This window comes from Otolemur garnettii, unplaced genomic scaffold (assembly GCF_000181295.1).
Source record: "Otolemur garnettii isolate 467f Iridium unplaced genomic scaffold, OtoGar3 scaffold00007, whole genome shotgun sequence".
Taxonomy (NCBI): Eukaryota; Metazoa; Chordata; class Mammalia; order Primates; family Galagidae; genus Otolemur; species Otolemur garnettii.
Genome location: NW_003852402.1, coordinates 16,177,927 through 16,196,201, shown reverse-complemented (window position 1 = coordinate 16,196,201; position 18,275 = coordinate 16,177,927). Strand labels below are relative to the sequence as shown.

The 18,275-nt window shown below is 43.1% G+C and overlaps 1 non-coding gene across 1 annotated transcript; it reads left to right on the top strand.

Annotated features, from left to right (window-relative positions):
* Positions 1 to 14,393: 14,393 nt before the first annotated feature.
* LOC111723030 lies at positions 14,394 to 14,502 on the top strand. The gene has a single exon (XR_002771662.1). It is a non-coding gene; the product is annotated as a U6 spliceosomal RNA (small nuclear RNA).
* Positions 14,503 to 18,275: the final 3,773 nt, after the last annotated feature.

The following is an 18,275-nucleotide window of genomic DNA, read 5'->3' as shown; positions in this document are numbered from 1 at the left end:
TTTTTTTTTTTTTTTTTTTTTTTTTTTGCTAATCAGTTTTCATTAATATTTGTGTATTTAATGTGTGGCCCAAGACAACTCTTATTCTTTCAATGTAATCAGAGGAAAAAAAGGTTGGATGATTTTCCACGCATGATTTTGGATGATCTGCATGAACTAGAAAATATAGTCTCACCCCCACCTTCAGCAACACTGATATGATGGCCATTTCTTTCCATCTCTTTCTTTGCAACAGGACACTTCCTCACTGACACATTCGGACAGAGGTGAGGTAACAAGGAGCACAATCCTCCCCAATTCTACCCTGTCCTCTGCCCCAATCCTGCATACAATTCTGGGTCAGTCTGTGTAAGGGGTTAAGAGAGGCATTACAGGTGTTGTTGGTCAGCCCTTGTCCTTGAGTGTCCTTCTGGCCAGACAGCTGCTCCTTTTGCTCATGTTCCAAGAGCCTCTCATTCCCTGTCTTCTCTCTCCTCCCCTTCTTTGCCTTCTAGATGCAGGATGGCCCTAAGAGGTTATCTCATTTCCTCAGTTGTTAAAGAGCAAAGAGAGGAAAAGCCCATCCCCTGGAACTGTCTCTGCTTTGATTGCCCACCACAGGTCCTCTGGCAGCCTCAGTGTTGACCATTCTGGGCTTGATCTGTATGAAAATTCCTTCTCCCACTTAATGGGGGAAGCTTGATCTTCCCCTAGAGGCTAGAGCAAAGTAATTATACGTTTCCTCTGCAGACCCATGGCAGACATCACTAATCAATTATGACTTTTCCTTGAGCCTGGGGAGGGCTACACCCCAGCAGGCATGACCAATCTATTGGCATCTGTGTTAAGAGCAAACACATCTGCCCTTGGTTTCTCAGTCATGCTTCTGTCATCCATGTAGGAGGATGTGTGTGTGTGTGTGTGTGGGAGGGGGCGAGGCAATTCTTCAGTAGCCCAAAGCTAGCAACGTTCAGAAGCTGAGAGGCAGGACAAAAACTATTTTCTTAGCATTCATGTAGATTTAGCTTCAAGGTCAAAAGCTTTACCTGGTTCACCTGCTCTAGGCATGAATGTGGCATCTCCATGCATTTTCTCTGCTGCATAGAAAAAAAGAAGTACAAGAAACCAAGTACCCTTAGAGAAACCGAAGACATGATTCCTGGGGAGGTAGAAGCAATGCATTATGGTGACTCAGGCTGCCAGCGGACCTCCAGGGAGGAGGAAGTGTGACAGTGGCCAGGGACAGGGAGCTGAGCAGGAGCTGTTCAGTTCCCTGGCAGCCCTGGTGCCTAGGCTGATCCTGCAGAATGGCACATAGTCTGCCTGTCTGCCGCTGGCATTTAGATGTGTCTGGAATGTCCTGGCAGGACTGTCTGTCCAAATCCATTCAAAATTGATTTTGGTGTCTTCAGTGGGGGAAGTTGGCCCCTAATTCGGTTAGATATCCTCCTCTCCCTTCTTTAGCTAATTAACCGCCTCTCGGTGGGAGTCTGGACCTTTGAGTGTCCTCATGAGCCAGTTCAAAGGATCCAGACTGTAGGAAGGATGGAGGTGGGTCTGTTCTGAGGGTCTGAAATGCCCAAATGCATTTGATTAAAGCAGGAGCCTCTCAACACATTGGTTGACACAGCCCAATGCTGAAAAACTAGTTTTTTGGCCAGGATCTTCCAACTTCTGCTAAAGAGCCAGGGAATGGGTAGAAATATCCCGACCAGAGCAAAGGAAAAGAAAAAGTGAGTCAGAAAGGAAAAGCAGAGGCTGTACAGGCCACAGCCCTGCCCTGTCGGATTCACTGCAAGCCTGGCTTCTCTGCTCAGAGTTCCCTCTGCGATGGGGGAAGAGGACCCGATTCTGTCTGCTAGGAATTTCTACTCAGGCAGAAGAGATGACAAAAACAAATCTAATTAAACTCAAAACGTGGACCCAAGACAGCTGCAACATGCTAAGAGGAGTTCAGATGAAGTACAAATATGATGTTCTCTGTGGTCTCCAGGAGCTTTGAGAGGTTTTAGTGTGTGTATGTGCATGTGTATGTGTGCATACGAGGTCTGACAAGTTCACAAACTCATCCTAGAAAAAGTGCTACATAGCTCTTTGCTGAATATCACCAGTCACCTTGGACGTGCTCCCCTTGGCCATCTGGTGACCAAAGTGATATTTAGCAAGAAGGTTTGTAGCACTTTTGGGGGGATGAGTTCGTGAACTGAATTATCAGACCTCATATGCATGCATATGTGTGCATGCCTCTGTGTGCACATGTATGTGTGTGTATATGTATATGTGTGTGTACATGTATGTGTGTGGATGTATGTGTGTGTATGTGTGTGTATTCATAAAGAGTTCTCTGGCCTCTAGAGCAGGGACTCTCATTCTCAGTCTTGGCTTCTTGGTGGTACATTGGGTTGGCTAATGAGCTTTAACAAGACTGACTCCAGGTTCTGCCTCCAGAGACTCTGCTATGATTGTGTCTGTGTCCAGGGAGGGAGTCTCATAGGGTGGACAAGGCCAAGCTGTATGCTGACTGGCTGGGCTCTGATGTTTGCCGGCTTTGACTAAAGAGTTGGAGAAATGGTATGGGTGGTAGGGTTCCCGTGAGTCTAATGGGAGATGCTGTCCTTAGCTGTCTCTGGGGGAAGAGGGGAGGGAAATGGACTGTGGGTTGTATTTGCATTGAAAATAGACCCACAAGAGGTGTGGTTTCACAGCCCAAAGAAACACCTCCTTCTACTTCTTTATTACTAAGTTATATTTCAGAGAGGGCCTTCCTCAATCCCTCCTCTTCTCCCTACTCCAATCATCCTTCTCCTTTCCCCTCTCTCTCCTACTATTACCCACACGTATTTACTGAGCATGTTCTATGTACCAGGCACAGTTCTGGGGGCCTAGCAATGGACAAGGCAGATTAGTTCTTGATTGCAAGGAGCTGACATCTTAGGTGCTTACCATAAAGCAAACATGGGTAGTGGTGGAAACGTGTGTGTGTTCTGCGGATGAGACTTTTCCTGAAGAGTTAACAGTTGGTGCCTTAGTTCTGTATTTTGGGTTAAAGTTTGGCTCCAACATTTTCAGATCATACACCTGTGTTAAGATGTTGAACTCTGTTGATCATAAGGCATTAACGCTGACTCAGAATTCACACGTGTTAAGTGATTACGTATGGAAGAGAGTTTTGATAACATATGGGTAATTAATAATACTGTGATTAATCAAAATATCACTTAATATTTGTTGCAGCATGTTTCATAGGGAAATCTGTCAGTGAGATCCTTGCATTCACCTTTTTAGCTTGAGCTTTTAAGACTCTATCTTGCTTCCCGTCTCTGTGGCATTTGAACCTGCTGGACACTCCTCCTGCCCACTAGGCTTCCAAGATATCGCCCTCTCTTTGTTCACTTGCCTCTGAAATTATTCTTCTCAGCCTGGCTGATCGTTTAAGCTCTGCCTCGCCCTAAAATGTCATCATGAATTCATTCATTTAACAAACATTCCAAGGGTTTTAATCAAGCTAACAAAATTTTAAATAAAACGACTTCATCCCTCTTGCCTTGACAGATATACCTTCAAAGTGACAAAAGAAAAAATTACTATAATGATGTCATCATGTTACTTTGTAACCATTGAGGTGATGAAAATCCCCCAGCCAGGGCTTCCGGCCTCAGTGAGCTGTGAGCTACTCAGGCACCTGTGGGCTTACTCATGTGAGCTGCCACCCCACTCTGCACTCTCCCACCTCCCCATGTAGGGTTTCCAGACTCCTCTCTGTTTTACAACCATGAGTTTGGGTCCAGGACCCAGTTGTCCCATGGGCTTCCAATCAGAGGGACCTACACTTACTTCTCCAAGTTCCAGGAAGGATAAGTCTTTTTTCTAGACAGTTGTTCTGGTTTCCCTGCTGTAGGAGGCATATCTGGTCCCATTGGGTAAGTTCTATTTTTGCCCAATAACTTTATTGAGACAGAACCTACATACCGTTAAATCCATGTGTGTAAAGTGTACATCTCAGTGACTTTTGGTATGTTCACAGAACTGTACATCCATCTCCACTATTGGATTTTAGAACATTTTTATCACCCCCATAGAAACCCAGTATCCACTGGCAATCAGGCTCCATTCCCCTTCCTTCCCCCCTGCAGCCTCAGACAACCTCTGATGTATTTTCCGTCTCTATAGCGTTGCCTGTTGTGGGCATTTCATAAAAACGGAACCACACAGTGTGTGGTTTTTGGTGACTGGCTTCTTTCACTTAGCATAATGTTTTCAAGATTTACCCACATTGTAGCCTGTATCAGTATTTCCTTTCTTTTTATGGCTGAATAAGATTCCATCGTATAGATATACCACATTTTATTCACCCATCCATCAGTGGAGGGACACTCTGGTTGTGTCTACGTTTTGGCTGATATGAATAATGCTGCCCTTGTCATTTGTGAACAAGTTGTTGACTGAACATATGATTTCAGGGTATTTTGGGTATTTATCTGAGAGTGAAATTGCTAGGTTATTTTGAGGAACTGCTCCACTATTTTCTATTTTACGCTCCCATTGGCAATACATGAGGGTTCCAGTCTCTTCATATTCTTACCAACACTTGCTATCATCTGTCCCTTTGACGGTAGCTAAACTTAGTTGTTGTGAAGTTTTGATTTGCATTGCTTTGTTCAGCAATGATGCTGAGCATCCTTTCATGTGCTTATGGGACATCTGTATATCTTCTTTGGAGAGGGTCATTTCATATCCTTTGCCCATTTTTAATTGGATTATCTTTTTATTGTTGCATTGTAGGACTAATTTATATATTCCAGATACTTATCCCTTTACATTATTTGCAAATATTTTCCCCTATTTTTCTTTTCTTTTTTTTTTTTTTTGAGACAGAGTGTCACTCTGTCACCCTTGGTGGAGTGCTATGGCATCACAGCTCACAGCAACCTCAAACTCTTGTGTTTAAGTGATTCTCTTGCCTCAGTCTTCCAAGTAACTGGGACTACAGGTGCTCAGCACAACACCTGGCTATTTTTGGTTGCAGTTATCATTGTCATTTAGCTGGCCTGGGCCAGGCTCAAACCCGCCAGCCTTGGTGCATGTGGCCAGCACTGTAACCACTGAGCTATGGGTGTCATGCCTCTTTTTATTCTTTTGATCCAACTCTATAATTAACCTTTCTGGGTTTTGGAACACCCTCCAAGCCCTGGTTCTTATGACCCTTAGCAAGTCATAGAACATTGGAGAAAGGAAGAAACATTTATTAAATACCTTCCCTGAGTTAGTCATTTTAATCCCCACAACAGGGCAATGTTATATTTTATTGGTCTAATTTTAGAGCGATAAAACTGAAGCTCAGAAATATTAAGGCACCTTGGCCAAAGTCCTCCACATAGTAAGAATGGAAAAGGAGATTTAAAACCATATCTTTGCGATTCAAAATCCATGCTTTTTATTCTGTAGCTGGTGGGTCCCTTTCTATCACAGTGATTTGACACTAGATCCATCAGATTTATGAAAATAAAATAGTGATATCAAAGAAACAATCAAGGGCCTGGCCTGAAAGACCATTCACCTAACGTCACCTCCGTTGAAATGAGTGGGAATTGTGTGTATCTGGGAGCCTGGCCTGGGAATGAGAAATCTCAAGTTGAGGCATGTAAGTATTGTTGGTAAGCCATTGTGTTTGCTCTTCCTTTTTGTGGGTGTCGGGACAGCCCCATATGGTAACTATTTATTATTCAATTTGGCATTGCAGCCTGGGAGCTGGCAGAGTCAGGCTCCATGGCACGCTGGGATACTCATTATTGCAGGAGATAAAGGAGCTTGAAATCACCAGCCAACCTGGATTTCCTAGTGAGATTAGGAGGACTGATATTGCTGGGAGGGAAAAAGGGCCATAGGTAATGTCCTGGGAGAATTTGGGCCGGTTGTGGAAGGCCAGGAGGGCAAGCTTTAAACAATCCTCTTTCTCTGTAACATGCCCTAGGGGGCATCTGATAAAATAGGGTCTCAAGGTTGAAATGATATAGTTATATGGCAGGGAACGCTGCTGGAAATGAGATCTTTAACTCTAGCTCCCAACATCTTTTTTTTTTTTTTAATTTTCTGGAGAAATGACCAAATGATCTTTCTTGTTTAGATATAAAGAAATAGATTCTTCAAGTAGGCTTTCCTGAAATTTCCAGGTCAGTTGGAATTGGCCATTGTTGGAAATAAAGATTCAGGAGCTGGGTTTTCTTCCTGCCTGAGCTGCCTCACCTAGTTTCTGGGGACCTTTTAAACCTGGGATGGGCAGCAGAGAGCAGCAGAGCAGAGTGGACCTTGATCCAGGGTGTTTTCTCAGTTTAGTGGGGTGGCTGTCGAGAAAGGGTTAGAAGACCTTCAAGAGCTCTCCAAATACCTTCTGGGTCTTTCCAGCTCTGCTGTCCTTAGATGCATAGGGGTGCCAGGGATGGTTTGCTTAAAGCTGATGTACACAGTGAGTAGTGGTTGCCAAGGTTTGGGACCCCCTGTTCAAACCAGATACTCTAAGTCAGTAATTCTTTCAATAACAAATACTACACACATGGTATAGCCCAGGTGCTGTTGGGTGCTGTGAACCATGGTAGATTCTACAGCACAGCCCTTACAGTCGGAGAGCTAACAGTGGGTGGGAGTGCTGATGAGGCGTACCTAGACCGTTAGAGTTTGGTGGCTGAAATCTGTGAAAGAAGTAAAGTGTTCTGTTTTCTGAGAAGGCAGATCCAAATTGAAGTGAGAGGGTAGGGATGGAGTTTTGAATTAAAGACTTGCCTTTAATGCATTTTCTAATGCCATTTTTGTTTCTCCACCCCCACCCCCCCATAAAACCTTAGGAATCTTTACACTCCTCATGTCTACTGAGTATGTCAAGAATACAAAGCCCTGATCTCTTTTACCCAGGCCAAATCTCAGAGTTGTGTAGGCATAAGTACTTTTGAGGGATGAAGTGATAGCTCTCTGCAAAACAAAAAGCAGTCTGGCTTACTGCTTTCTATAAAAGTGGTGGGTTTCCTAAGCTCAGTGTTCCTTAGCTGTGATGAAGATTCACTGAAAGTGAAGCATCCATCTGGGTCTTACTGTGATGCCACCATGGGAACTGGGGGTCAGAGGAACCGACACAAATGGGCTGCTGCGTGTGCTGCTTGCTGTGCTGTGAGTAATAACACTCTTTGTCTTTGACCCAGGGGTTTTGTGTCTTCTGTCAGTATCAGTGAAACCGTAGCAGCTAACTTACTAGCTTGTAAAGCCCTAGGCCCAGTAGTACCTCTTTCATCATGTGAGAAAATACTTTTTCTGTGCATTTGTTAAAAGGAAAGAAGAGGACCCCATGACACAATGGTTTGAACCTCCAGAGTGTCACAGTCATATAATAATACAGTATAGTTCTACCTGAGCTGGCATCATCATAGTGTTCAGAAAGAGGGTCTGAACTGAAATTAGATAAGCTATTCTGAAACAGAGGTTTCCAGAGTTTTTTCATATTGGTAGCTGAACTGTTTTCCCCAAAAATAATTTATAAGAAGCAACTATATATATATATTTTTAAAAACCCACAGAAACTACTTTTGAGGATAAGTTTTGGTTTTAAAAGCTGCTTACATTTTTGTAATTTAGATGCTATCAGTTTGGAAGGCCCTGGTGTCTGTGTCTCTTCCGTTTTGGTGGGAGTTGACCTGTAAGGCAGCCTAAGTATCTTTGTGCTAGTTTAAATAGTACAAGATGTTTGGCAGTGGAGGGCTCTTGCTGGGGAAGGCAGCTGATTCTCCACTCACAGGCTTCATAGGGAGGTCTTTACCTTTGTGGCTTTACCAGATTCTTCTCTCTGGCCTTCAGTCTTATGACTGCAGAGACCTGATTTATCAGCACAGCAGGAGAGACTTTTGTGGACTGACTCATATTAACTGGGAGCGGGAGATTAATGTGCAAACCAGCATCACATTTAAGGGATATGCAAAGAGAACTAGTAGAAAGTGTTAGATCCAGGGAAGGTACCTGACTTGGCATAGATACTCTCTCTATTCTGTGGTCTAGAGCAGGAGTTGGCAAACTATGACCCGTAGGGTAAATATGACCCCACTACCTGTTTCTCTATGGTCCATACATTTTTAAATGGCTGAAAAAAATAAAAAGAATACTATTTTGTGATATGTGAAAATGAAAAGAAATTCAAGTTTCAGTGTCTAGAAGTAAAGTTTTATTAATACACAGCTACACTCATTTGTATTTTGTCTGTGGGTCCAACAGCAATACTGAGAGTGAGGCCTGATAAGCCCAAGATAATTACTCCCTGACCCTTTGCAGAAGAAAGTTCAGAGTCACGATTTTTAAAATACAATATGCAGACATATCTTTGAGGGAGCTTATGAAAAGGTAGCTTCTGAGTTGGTGGGATCTCCAGGAGGGGCCTCCAATGATGCATCTCTACCCAGCTCCCAAGTGACACTAATGGTGGTGCTGAGTGGTAAATGTGGAGCTCTTTCCCCACTGGGGGGCGCTCAGATGGCCATGCCAACTTCTTGCTTCCCTAGTGTGGGTTTTGATGTGCTTGTCCGCTGCTCTTTCCTTAGTCTTTCTCCAGACCCGGTACAACACATCAGGGTGAATTTCCACACATGAAACTCTTTCAGTCTGCCTTCCTAGGTTACACCCAGTCTACCCGGAATAAAGTGTATTCTTGGCTTATTCCCGTATTTGGTTACCATCCACCCCATTCATTGCATAAGGGAGTTTCACTGGTGGAAGTCTCAGAGAATACTCTGATGCCTGCATTGTTTGGGTGAACCTCATTGTTGACCTCCAGCTGTAATCTTCACCCCTTAGACCTCATAGACAAGTCTGGGTGTTGCACTGAGGAAGAAGATTCTTGGAAGTTCACAATTAGATGGAATCTTATTTTCTTCCTGAGTAAATATCTCAATAATACTTTTAAAACTTTTCAAGGCCTGGCACCCAGTGGGTGCTCAGAGGCACTCACTAAATGAATGACTAAATGTCTAATAGCTTCCCAGAATTCAGCATTGTTCAACCTTCCTGGGGCTTCAGCCAGAAGAACCAACTTGCCATTTCCCAAACTGACTGTATGCTTTCACATTTCGTGTTTTCTCAATAAGTTTTCCTTTTCTGGGAAGGCCTTGTCTTACGTTATTGGCCTGTCAAATAACTTTTCCAAGAGGAAATTCAAATGATACCTTTTTGCAGGAAGACTTTCCCACCGGTCCCAGGGGATATTGGCACCCCTTGGGTTCCTGCTGTTCTTTATGTATCCCAGGTCAGGACAGGGCTCTCTTGGCACACCCTCATGACATCATTGTTCAAATTAGAGAAAGGCATGTTTCCTACTTGGCCAATACTGTCCTATTCCAAAGACTGGGTGAGAGGAATGTGTGAGAGTCATCAGGGGTGATAAAGAAGAAGAAAGGAGAAAAATGTCAACTACTAACCTAAAAAGACAGACCTTTTCCAAATTTAGAAAACACTTTTACATATATTAGTGTGTTAGATCCTATGTGCATCGATATGGTCATAACAGTCTTGTGGAGTGTATTGGGTAAGTTTTTGTTATTTTGCAATTGGGAAACTGAGACTCAGAGAGGTTGCTTGACTAGCTCAAGGTCACACAGCTCACAGGCCTTAAAGCTGGGTTAGAAATCCAGCTCTCTTCCCAACTCCCTCTTTTTGTGATATATGTAGTTTGACTTTCAGAGGAAAGTGTCATTGGTCTTTAAGGGATGATTGACAGAGCTGCCTTAGGAGGGAGGGGCACCTTCCATGTGGTTGCTGTATTAGCTCAGCTCTGAATGACTTCTCTTGTCTAATAAACCTTGTTAATTTTACTAGTGCTTGTCCTTGGCTCCAGCACATAGCAGTGGGTTGGACAGTGGGTTGGAAAAATGTGCTAATTGCAGGCTTTAATTTTCTTCTATCTTAAAATAAATATTTAGCATTTTAGGACTTAAAGAGAGGGATCGTTTAGTGGAGCTAGAGGAGTCACAAAGATTGATGGCAGGCAGGGAGGGCCTGGAGGGTGTGGGAGCAGAATGTGCAAGGATGGAAAAAATGGAAGTTTCTAGAAGGTCCTGTCATTTGCAGTCTATTTAGTGGGAGAGTTATGTGTGTGCAGGTGAGAGAGGTAGATCTGTGCAGGAGGAGGCAGAGGGAAGGGGATAGTTGGCCCACTGCTCACCCAATCCAGCTGCTTCTCTTCCTCTAATTCTGTTATTGAAGAAGTGTTTTGTTGGCCGGGCTGTTATCCCAGCACTCTGGGAGGCTGAGGCGGGAGGATTGCTTGAGCTCAGGAGTTTAAGACCAGCTTGAACAAGAGCGAGACCCTGTTTCTACTAAGAACAGAAAAATTAGCAGGGTGTGGTGGCAGGTGGGTGCAATCCCAGCTACTGAGGGGGCTGAGGCAGGAGGATTACTTGAACCCAGGAGTTTGAGATTGAGGTAAGCTAAGTTGAGGCCATGGCACTCTATCCTTGGGCTACAGAGTGAGACTGTCTCAAAAGACAAAGAAAGAGTGTTTTGTGAGCACCCACGTGTCACTTCTTGAATGAGAGAATAATTATGCAACCTATAAAATTCGTGACCCATGTCTTGTCCTCTTATAATTGCCAAATATCAACAGGTCAGCTGCCATATGCTTTCTTTGTAGGCAACAAGATCGCTGTTGTGATCCTCCCAGAGTTTACCCAACCCCTTCCCTGTGTCTTCCCTGCACGGCTCTTCCTCTCCCACCCGTACACACCCACGTGCATATTCCTTCCACTAAATAGACCCCAGAGTCCAGGGTCTGGGGTAGACACGGCCCCTGTCCCACTAGAGATGACAGTAGAGTCCTGGAGTACCAAAGTAGGATGGACCTCAAAGATAACCTCTAATGCCCTTTATTCCACAGTCAGAGAAGCAGAGAACCAGAGAGGATGGTGAACTTGGCTCCTGCCACTCAGCTACTTAGTGGCAGAGTTTAGACTAGAACCAAAGTCTCTTGATTCCAGGCCCAGCCTCCTTCCTGTTCTTTATGATAGTAAAGAAATATAGTGTTGATTCAGGATTGGGAGAGTAGATAGATGGAAGCATGTTATATTGTACTAGTCAGGGCAATGCTAGTAGCCATTAAAGTAAGCTGCCAAAGTTTAGTGGCTTAAGCAACAGAAGTTAATTTCTCCCTCATTTAAAGTCCTTTCAGAAGCTGGAGTCCACACAATCAGACTCTGCTATATTTAAAACATGGCTTCTGAGGTCATCTGGATCCTAAATTTTGCTAGAGGGGCATTTTCAGAGGCGTGGCACTTGAAATTCACTGCCTAAAAGTCATTTATGTGGCACTGCCTAAATGCAAGGGAGGCTGGGACGTCCAGGGTGGGGCACCCAGGCAGAGCAGGAGCTGGGTTTGGTGAGCAGTGAGCAATCACTGCCATGTACATTATCTACGGATTTCATTTCAGGATAGTGAAGGGAAAATTACATAGTATTTGTTCTCAAGAGGGGATATGGGTTATGATGGGTTATAGACTAGGGATCCATGTGCAACTTGGTTGATTGTGTTGTCATAACAGTTGAGACAACTTACGACAACGCATGGTGCCCGACAGACACGTAATACATGCTAATAAGTAGAAAAGCTGCTGCTGGCCTCGGCAGTAGAGCTGCTGAACAAACAGAGCATCAGGGAACGTGGCCGTTCAGGAGTCCTGCTCAGAGAGCAAAGCTGGGCGGGTGCCAGGCCATTGTGGAGACTTGGTAGCATTTCTTGGCTTAAAGGAATAAGGATTTCTTAATAAACCAGGTATTTCTTGTAGACACTCTCCCACCCCCACCCTAGCATACTGGAATGAGAACCCCAGCAGTGGTGGAATGTGGAGAGGATGTTTTGAAAGTGTCACCACCGATTGTCACACGCTGTCCTGTTGTGGTGTGTTTCCAGCAGCTAAGCCAAGGCCAGGGGCAGGGAGCCCAGCTTTGTGGCAGGGGATGCTGCCTTCCTCTGAAATGCACCGACTCCTCGAGAGCTTCCTCCTATTATACTGCCCCGCGTGAGTCTGCACACCCTCACTCACCATTTGCTTTCCTCTCTTAGGAGTTTGGGATATTTCAGGCCTTACGAATCAGCTGTATTTACTAGACAGCCTTTGTTTTCCCCTTCTAAGATAGGAAGCTCATTAGAGACAAGCACGAACAATCAAACTTTAACTTAGAGTTTAAAATATCCCCTGAGAATTGGGGATATTTTTCAAGGGGGCTGGGGCGAGGTTCGGAGGCACAGCCCAACTCAGAGTAGCTAAGCTGCCAAGAAAGTCTTGGGTAGTCCACATTCCCAGGATTTCAAGTCTCCCCTGAGATGAACGCTTTACTCCTGTGATCCCATCTCACAGCTAGAAATCTGAGGCCAAGCTGGGGCAAAGCGTAATACAGTAACTAGTTAACAATGGCCCTGGAGTCAGCTGTGGTTATTTTTTAGCACATACTGGCTCAGCCATTCACTAATTGTGTGACCCTGGGTAAGTCACCTAACTTCAGATTCTATATCCTTAAAGTAAGGGTAGTATTACCCCCTTCCTAGGCTCATTGTGAGGCTCAAACGAAATAATGTACACGATTGTTAGCTGTTGTTATTTGTAGTGGCAGCAGTGTGCTCAACTGATGACAATTTAGTACTTTCTATCTGCCAGATGCTGTCCCTGGCACCCGGCAGGTGCAGGAAATTCATAGAACATGTCCTTGTCCCTGTTCTTGTTTTTGTAGAACAGTATAAAAAATCTGTGTCATAGGCTTTGGGAACACTGTGGAGGGGCCTCTAACTCTAAGAGATGGTGATGGTAACCATAGTGACAGTCCCAGTCTATGAAGGATGGCAGTAAGTACCACATTTTGCCATGTGTAGTGTGCACATGGCACATCAGATGTGTGTTAGATCTTTGACTTCACTATGAGGTGGGAGCTTGAACACCACTATCACTAGAGAAATCAAGCAGCTTATTCATCGTCACAGTTTCATTGGGAGCAGAATCAGAACTCAAACCCAGGTTGCCTGAAGTTACAGTTGCCTTCCACTCCTTTCCCTCTCTGACCCAAAGTTGTCTCTTTCCCTGTTTCCTCACCGGGTATAATACCTTACTTACATTCTTATCTGAGAACAAGGCAGTTTATCCACTAACACCTTGTTCTCAACTGACACCAAGAGAATTAATGGGACTGGGGCTCCAGGGAGGTGGGCACGGTTCTCAGTTCGGTAAGTGGGCAGGCACAGATGATAAACTGCTTTCATCAATGGCCTGTCTCCTGGCCGGGTTTGTGCCTGGTGTTATCTGCATGTGAAGAAATCTTTGCACTGAGGTTGAGCCTGAAACGAGACAACAGCAAGGTCCAGAACAGCCCCCTCCCCGGCAAAAGAACACTTTGTGCTGCGAGGGGGCCTAAACAACCCTTTTCCTGCCACAGGTCTGTTTTCCTCTTGAGCAAGGTTACTCTGAGCATGTAAATTTCCTACCACGTGCCAGGTCTGTCCTCTCTTTGAGAATAGGATATGGCCGCAGTAGTCTAAGGCCCCTCTTGGTTTTTCTGAGGGGGGTGGTTGTGTGTGTTTGACCTGTTCTGTATAAACCCAAGGACCAAACCCAAGATGTGCTCAGAGGCACTTTAGTTCGGATTACTGTCATCCTGCGCCATGTAATGACGTTTCCATCAACGGCAGACCACACACCTGGTGGTGGTCCTATAAGGCTGTAAGGAAGCTCAAAAATTCCTGTTGCCTAGTGAAAGTTTGATAGCCCTACCCCTGGGTAGGTCTAGGTTAACGTGTGTATTTATGTCTTAGTTTTGAACCAAAAAGTGAAGGGGAAAAAAAGAGAATAAAATGAAGAAAAATGTTTAAATAAATTTTAGTGTAGCCCCAGTGTGCAGTGTTTACGAAGTCTGGAGCAGTGGACACTCAGCCGACACTCACTCACTGACTTACCCAGAGCCACTCCCAGTCCTGCAAGCTCCCTTCGTGGAAAGTGCCCTGTACAGGCGTGCCATCTTTTTAAATCTTTTGTACTGTATCTTTACCATCTCTTTTCTATGTTTAGACATGTTTAGACACATAAATGCTTACCATTGTGTTACAGTCACCTGTGATATTCAGCAGTCACATGCGGTAAGGTGTGTAGCCCAGGAGCAGTAGCTCCACCATATAGCTTGGGGGAGGGGGTGGCAGGTCCGTGTGGGTACCACTGTGAGGTTCACACCACTGCAGAATCACCTAATGACAGCTTTCTCAGGACGGGTCCTCATCCTCAAGTGACCCTGACTGGAATTCTACTCTGCAGCCCAATGTCCCTATCCAATGTCCCTATCATTCAGCTTCAGTTGTATTCAGTGTATTCAGTTGTGAATACACAATTAGTCCTATTTCATTTACAACATTGCCTATGACCCTCACCTTAGAATTATTTTTAAGAAAATTCCACGATACAGGGAAGATTAGTATGGCCCCTGTGCAAGGATGACATGGAAATTCATGAAGCATTCCATATTTTTTGTCTTGGTGCCGGTAGCACAGTGATTATGGCACCAGCCACATATACCTAGGCTGGCGGGTTCGAACCTGACCCAGGCCAGCTAAGCAACAATGACAACTGCAATAAAACATAGCCGGGCATTGTGGCAGGTGCCTGTAGTCCCACACTTGGGAGGCTGAGGCAAGAGAATCGCTTAAGCCCAAGAGTTTGAGGTTGCTGTGAGCTGTGATGCCAGGGCATTCTATAGAGGGTGACATAGTGAGACTGTGTCTCAGAAAAGAAAAAAAAAAAAATTCCAAATATGATACTGTCTGTTAATGTAAACCATATCTTTAAATTTACATTTTCTAACTCTTTGTTGCTGCTGTGTAGACATGCACATGGTTTTAGAAAACTGAGAAAAGATCTAGTAACCTTGCAAATCTCTCTTACTCTGTATTTGTCTGGAGATTCAGTTGGGTCTCACTCCATGCCTCTTCCCTTCCCTACTGAAGCCACAGTGGGAGACAGTATGAGAACCCTTAGCGCTTACCAAAATTTATTCATTGAGAAAAAGGATTTGTCCTTTCCCTCTGTGGACAGTACTGAGATGCATTTTACATGGCAGTTTGGGCATTCCTATGGAATATAGTAACTCACACAAAAGTGGCTTGATAATTTATCTTTGTGTTAATGTTTTCTCCTTTCTGGCTGTTTTTTCTTATTACCTCTCACTCCTGCTCTTTGGCTCTTATTCCTCAGAAAAGTACTCACACTTTAGTCTTTGTTTCTGGGACTCAGGCTTAGAATATGGGTTTTCTCCTTTAGTCTATTTGTGTGTTGAATTAAATTTATAAAGTTTCTGATGTTAAATGACCCTTGCATTTCCTTGGCTAGATCAGCCTAGTCACAAAATTACACTTAGAAAAATTGTTTTTAAACACACTGCCGGAGTCAGTTTGCTACCATTTGGTTTGGAAATTTCACATCTGTGTTCATGAATAAGATTTGTGTATAATTTTTCTTTTTAAAACCTTCTTTGTCAGCGTTTGGTATCAGTGTTATATTGGCCTCATAAAATGAGTTGTAGAGTGTTTTTTCTTTTCTGTTTCATGGGAAAGCAATTTGAATTTGAGTATCTGAATGGTCTATTCCTTGAAAGTTTAGAAAATCATTTGGGCCCCATGTTACTTTTCAGAAGGATTTACACAGCCAATTAAATGTCCTTAATGATTATAAGATTATACAGGGTTTCTATTTCTCCTTGGGTCAGTTTTGGTTATTTACTTTTCCCTAAGAATTTATATATTTTCAAATTTATTGAAACTACATTTTAATTTAATATAAAGTTAAATTTATTAATATTAAAAATATTCACTTAGCATTTCTAGTCTGTGTGATAGTTATATTCCCTCATTCCTAATATAAAGGGGGAATACACTATGAAGTTCTTTTTTTATTTGTATTTTTTTTTAATTGGTCTTATTGCTGGTTTATCTGCATCTTTAATCTTCTCAATGAACAAACTTTCAGCTTGGTTGACTCTTTTTCTTATGTTTTTGTTTTCTATTATGTTGTTGTTATTTTTTTATTTTCTTTATAACTGTTTCAATTGGTTACTCAACACATTAATTTTAAGCCTTTCTTCTTTCCTAATATAAAAATTTAAGGGTACACTTTTTTTGAAGTATTGCTTTTACTGTACCCTAAGTTTTAGTATGTAGTATTATTGTTATAATTCTGTGTATTTTAAAATTTCCCTTTTGGTTAATAAGTTTATTTTTTAAATTCCCAGTATGCTTTAAAATTTTTCTTTTTGTTATTGGTGTCTAACTTAATTGTATTACATAACAATTTGAACATATCTACTATGTAGCACTAATTTTTGAAATCCATTGAGACTTATTCTTTAACACATTCCATGGTAATTAAATTAATTAATTAATTAAATTTTTGAGCCAGGGTCTCACTTTAATTCCTTTGGCAGAATGTCGTGGGGTCATAGTTCACAGCAACCTTAAACTCTTGGGCTCAAGTGATCCTCTTGCTTCAGCCTCCCAAGTAGCTGGGACTACAGGCACCTGCCACAATGCCCAACTAGTTTTTCTATTTTTAGTAGAGATAGGGTCTTGCTCTTAATCAGTCTGGTCTCAAACTCCTGACCTGAGGTGATCTACCTGCTTTGGCCTCCCAGAGTGCTAGGATTACAGGTGTGAGCCACTGCGCCCAGCCTTCCATTGTAATTTTACAGTAAATGGGCCATGTGTGTTTGAGACATGCATTTTCTAGTTATTGGAAGCAGAATTCTAGATATGTCCTTAAATCAAATTTGCCGACTGGTTGTTCAGGTCTTTGGTCTTTTTCACTTTTTCATGTGCTTGATCAACGAATCACTGACATGATGGTTTTGCCAATTTCTCCCTATAGTTGTATCAATTTTGATCTTTATAATTTGAGGTTATTTTGTTAAATGTACACAAGTTCAGTATTATTCTATCAAAATGCTTAAACTTTGTAGCAGTTTGCTCTCTCCTATCATTGTGCTTACACAGTGTATTGTAATCGTTTAATTATGTGCCTCTGTCTCCCACAGACTGTCAGCCCAGGCAGTTCTGTCTTGTTAATCTAGCACAGTTAGCAACCGTCCAAAGCATGCATAAAAGCATCGGCTCCCACATTACGGCAAATGATTAATACTCGGTTATATATAGCAGGAGCTCTTGTTTTGTGCCAAGTCACGACTATATGCCAGGACGTCAGGTTTGTAATACAGTAGAAGCTACATCTCAAACATCCTATCTCGGTTGTGGACCTCCTGAATTTACAAAGGGCTCATCTGCTGGGGATTCCCGATTGTTACAGAATTTTGATGCTTGTGGTTCTACCTGGTTGACAATCTTTCTTCCTATCCTCTTTTACTGTTTGAAATTTCCATTCGAAGAAAACATAAAGTCAGCAGATTCTTTCCTTCCTTTGAGTTAATATCAAAGTGCTGATGAAAGAAAAGAGAAAAAGTGAATCTGTAAAGGGCAATGGGAAGATTCTTTTTCCATTTTGTGTCTGGAGAATCTGAGATTAGGTTGGGAGTTCTTATAGCTCTGCTATAAAAGAATCCAAAGGACTTCATTTAGCTCTAAAGAATAAACCCTTTGGCTGGGTGCTGTGCCTCATGCCTATAATTCTAACACTTTGCGGGGCTGAGGCAGGAGGACTGCTTGAGCTCAGGAGTTCAAGATCAGCCTGAGCAGGAGTAAGACCCTGTCTTAACTAAAAATAGAAAAATTAGCTGGGCCTGTAAAACTTACACCTCAACCCTTACATAGGCAGATTCTGCAACACGATTTAGTATAATAGACTTGGAAACCCAAGACTCCATTTGGGTCCTAAACCTGCCTTTGATTTCTTTAGTACTTAAGGTGTGGTCCATGGACCAGTAGCATTTGTGTCACTGGGGAGCTGTTACAAATGCAGAACCTAGATCCCCCCAGACCTACTAGGAACAAATTTTCATTTCACCCGGATCCCCAGATGATTCACCTGCTCCTTGGAAGGTGAGAAGCATTGTCCTATCAGCTTGATCCAAGACACAGGGTCTCTGCTGGCCTCAGTTTCTCCAACTATGAACTAAGGAAAGCATGTGTGTCTGCCCCTCTCAGGGCTGCCGTGGAGATCAAAAGGCGGGAGGTGCACACGAAGGCGTTGTAAGTTGCACAGTGCTCTACAAAGGTCAAAACTGAACAGTGAACCGGAGCGTTAAGGCTTTAGAGACAATTCGGCAAACAGATAATGCCTTTTATCCCGACGGCTTGGCTG